The sequence below is a fragment of the Mandrillus leucophaeus genome, unplaced genomic scaffold, assembly GCF_000951045.1.
Source record: "Mandrillus leucophaeus isolate KB7577 unplaced genomic scaffold, Mleu.le_1.0 Scaffold122, whole genome shotgun sequence".
Classification (NCBI taxonomy): domain Eukaryota; kingdom Metazoa; phylum Chordata; class Mammalia; order Primates; family Cercopithecidae; genus Mandrillus; species Mandrillus leucophaeus.
The window spans coordinates 5096737-5101542 of record NW_012100543.1 but is presented as its reverse complement, the minus strand read 5'-3'; positions in this window follow the sequence as shown (position 1 = coordinate 5101542).

Below are 4806 nucleotides of genomic sequence, written 5' to 3'. Positions count from 1 at the left end.
TAGTGCGAGTGATAACGATAACTCAGAGATCAGCTTGTTGCTGTTCTGTACCCTATAGCATTCAGGACACCCTTTTATTACAGCATTTATCTTTCAGTGGTTTAATTATCTACTCACTCAAATGCTTGTGCCTCTGGAGTCTGAGCTCCGAGTGGGAGTGGGAGCAGACAGCATTTTATCCATTGCTGTATCTCCAGTGCTCTGTGCAGGAGCTAGCACACAGCAATTGCTCAGGAAATATTTTTTTGAACCAGAGGAATATCATCATTTGGATTCCGAGGAAGAGAAAAGCTTGCAAAACTTTAGGTGAAAAGGTCATTTGCCAACGAAGTTTTCAAAAGCAGCTAGCAACAGGATGGCTCTGGTCCCATTGCTACTGCAGACTCCCTGCCCAGTACTCTGTCCTGTGCACGCTCTGCAGTCCTGAGCCAGAAGGCCCTGCAACAGAGAGGCAGCCACAGTCCTCGCAGTGGGAGAAGAAGGCCAGGATTCACTGAATCTTGCCCAACTCTCATAACCAAGATTTTTCCATTTGGTATGTTGTCACAGATTGAATTACGTCCCCTAGGCCAGGAATGGTGGCTTACGCCTGTAATCCTAGAGCTCTGGGAGCCTGATGAGGGCAGATTACTTGAGTTCAGGAGTTTGAGACCAGCCTGACCAACATGGTGAAACCCCATCTCTACTAAAAACACAAAAATTGGCCAGTGTGGTGATGCACACCTAAAGTTCCAGCTACTTGGGAGGCTGAAGCAGGAGAATCTCTTGAACCTGGGAGGCAGAGGTTGCAGTGAGCTGAGATAGCCCTACTGCACTCCAGCCTGGGTGACAGAGTGAGACTCGGTCTCAAGCAAACAAAAACAAAATTATGTCCCCCAGAAATATTGTTGACATCCTAACCCTCACTACTTCAGAATGTGGCTTTATTTGGAAATAGGGTCATAGAGTCATTGCAGATGTCATTAGCTAAGTTGGGGTTACACTGGATCACGTGGACCCCTACTGCAATATGACTGGTGTCTTTATTAGAGGAGGGAAATTTGTACATGGAAACAGAAAGGGAGGACAGAGGCAGAGATTGGAGCGGGAGCCGCGACAAGCCAAGGAATCCCTGGGTCTGCCAGGAACTGGCAGAGGCCAGGAAGGATCCTCTCCTGGAGGCTTCAAGATGGAGCATGGCCAGATGACATCTCGATTGTAGACTTTCATCCTTTAGAACTGGGAGAACATTCAAACCCTCATGTATCCTTTAGAATTGGGAGAACAGAATAAATCTCTGCTGTTCGAAGGCCCTGGGTTTGTGGTGCTTTGTTCCAGCGGCCCTAGGAGATAAGCACACATGGTCTGGTATTGCCTCCTCTCCTGTGCAGCCAGCGTGGGGCCAGCGTGTGTGGGTCATGTGCCTGCACACACCGATGCAGCAACGCTCTTCTACGGCGTGGGTCTCACTTCTGAGAAATGATCAATACACCTCAGGTGTGTCTCTGTGTCTACCCTGGAGTTGCATTTTATTTCCCTTGTGTGGGTCAGATAGAGAGCTTGTTTTTCAGCCTGAGCTTGATTTTGACGATCTAGCCCAGCTTGTGGGAGTCTGAGATTGTCTCTGCTACCGGGGGTAGGGAGGGCCCCGGTTTTGCATAGGCCACTGGGGAGATATTCTTGGCCTCTTGGAAGGCACAGAGGTCCTGGCAATTGCCTTTTATTTTGGGGGCGGAGGGCAGAAACGCAATCAGCTGTACTTCCAAATTGGATGTTTTAAAAACTGGGACTGCGGTCTGACACCAGAGGCAGCGCTGTAAAAAGAAAGGGGAATTAGGATCTGAAGTCCAGGCTGTTGGATCCCACATTTTTCCTCTCTGTGTGGTCTTGGACAAGCCACTCCTCCTTCCTGGACCTCAGGTTCCCCACAGATATGATGGTCGCACCTGTGCCCTGTCAGAGCTCATTCCTCCTCGGAGTCCCAGTGGGGTACGGCCCCTCTGATGGTCTAGGCAGGGCAGGGATGCCTGGGACTAGGCTGGGAGGGCCAGAGGTGGAGGCAAGGATCTGCTGTCACACAGGAGCCACCTCCCCAGTGACTGTGGCACACCTGCCTTGGGGTAATAGCGATAAAGACGAAACCATGGTTTCTTAGTGAAATCCTTCTGCTTGAAAGACAAATTCAGCACCTGAGGACCTGGTGTGAGGTCTGGTTTGAATGTGGTCAAGAAGTGCATCCTGTGGCAAATCCCTGAGCTTCTCTGAGCCTCGTTTGCTTCACCTGGAAAATACAAATGACAACATGCACCTAGTGGTGCAGTTTTGACCTCAGATGAGAACGTGGGCGTGAGCCTGCTTGGCTGGCCTGCTGCTGGGATGGGCCAGAAATGCTGTCCAGCCCAGCCCAGAGCCTCCGTGTTTTCTCCCCTTCTATGTCTCCTTCCCCCATCCGTGGACCTCTAATGGCTTTGCCATCTCTGTGGTCCATTTCCTGGAGGGTGTAAATTATTTATGGGACAGACACATCAGCCAGCAGGCGGAGGGTGCTGCATCAGAGGCAGCATTGTGCCTGCAGGAGGAGGCTGGGGGTCAACCCGACCTGGCCCTGTCCCCCGCTTCCCACCCCACGGAGGCTGCCTCCAGCCCTGTGCCCCTACCACCGGGACTTCGCACTGCTTCCCGGGCTGTCCCTGGAGCCCTCCTCCCCTGGCCTGAGCCACTGCACTCTGAGCCAGTGGGTTTCTTTCTTGGAAGGAAGCTTTGCCTCTTACTGGCCATGAATAATAGATGAGCGCTTAGGGAAGGGGTCGGTGAGGACACTCCCCCCATTAGTGACCCTGATATCACCCCTGAGGAGCCCCCTCTCCATGCAGCTTCTGCCCCCCGGCACACAGACTTGGACTGGGTTGAGTGTGGGAAGCAGGGTTTTTCTGAAATGTTGATAGAATGGCCGAGAAGAGGCTCTGAGCCCACTCAGGCTGCTGCCTCACTAGGGAGAGTCCAGAGTGACTCTGGTTACCCACCTGACAATGCACAGGATGGTTTCCCAGCAGGAAATGGTGTGTCAATATCCCTGTGCAGTTGTTCTTGGCCTGGGGGAGAAGAGGGAAGTAATGGATTCTTTTCAGTGTCCAAGGATGCTACAGATGCTCCCCAGAAACCACACATGTGCACAAACACAAAGACTTGCAAGCAATCTCGGCAGGTCCCGGCGGGTCCCCGACCTCCTTGCTAGTGGCCTCTTATACTGAATTGAGCCCAGTTTCTGAATTCAGACACACTCACATGTGAATCCAAACTTCACTAGCTCTCCACCCATCTGCCTGGAACACCTTCCCCCTAGCCTCTCCCTGCCTCAATCCTCATCCTTCAGGTCTCAGCAAAAGCCTTCTCGGGCTCCCAGGATGAGTTTAGGTTCTGGCACTCTTTATTTGTCTTTCCTTGACATTTGTGACACTGGTTCTTCTGGTTTTATTGTTGGTTTTCTCTACAAGGACAGCAATCACTCTGTTTTCTTCACCATTGCATGCCAAGTGCTTAGCACGATGCTTGTTACCCAGCAGGCACTGAGCCAATATTAATCTCGGATTAGTCACTCAACTTTTCATACTACTCTGCCCACATAAGGAATGGTTGGATCTACTTCCTAAAATAAAGCTAGGTTATATACTGAGAGAGGATTTCCATTTATCTTATAATGACTTTGAGATGAGTCCTTATTTTTATCTGGTCCTCTAAGCTTGAGGGTTTGTGGATCAAAGGTGATTTGCATGGTCCTACCCCATACAAACACTGGAGGCAGTGTTTAGGCCCCTCTGTCACTTATCTTGACTGACTAGTTCTGGCCTTTTTACTGGAGCAAGACGAGTATACAGGTACTAGACATAGCTTTTCCTAATCAAGGAAATGCATAATTAAACCCTGGATAAAGGAGACTGAAGAAGCTTTTCAGGTTGCTTTGTAGTTTACCAAAGGTCTGGGGCAGCAATGTAAGGATTGAAACCACCTTGGGGGCAGAGTAGGGGACGGGAATGAGAGGGGAGAAATGAGATCACCACTTGTGAAGCAGCTGCCATGGACCAGGGATGGTGCTGGGTACTTTCTTTATTAGGTTATTCATTTCATGTGGGCCCGGGGATTAAGTACTGTAATATCCATTTATAGAAGAGGACACTGAGACTCAGAGTGGTCATACGCCTTGCCTAAGTTCACCCAGTTCATACACCGGGAAAGACGGGGCAGGGATAATATTTTAGCATGCCATGTGTGCTGAGCTTCTTTCTTTCAAAGCACCTGTGCATCTTGTGAATGGCCTTAGCCATAAGTTCACATGCTGGGTGGGGCAGATATCACTGTGTCCATCAGATCGGTGAGGGGTGGTGATGCTTGAAGAAGTGAAGTGGCTTACTAAGGATTGCATGTCTTGGAGAGCCTGTGTGGCCAGGGAGGGAGGACTGCTGGTTGAGTGGAACCCGAATGAGTGTTCCGAGATATCAATTCATCCTGCCCGGCCCTCCCCTCCTTTGATGTGCCAGGCCTGAGAGCCCCTTAGCCGGGGATCTCTACTGTCATCAAAGTAATGTCTCCTACAGGGACAACATTTTGCGATTTCCAAAGTACTTTTATATCTACTAGCCCCTTTAACCTCCGAACCGCCCTTCAGTGTAGCTACTATTGTTCACAGTTTAGAAGTGAGGAAACTGAGGCTCCACAATTTTGTGCAACCTGCACAGGAGCACACCGCTAGGAGGTTGTGGAGCTGGGATTCCCTCTGACCCATCTTCTGGTCTTCCACAGTCGAGGTCAACCCTGGACCGTGCAGGCCAA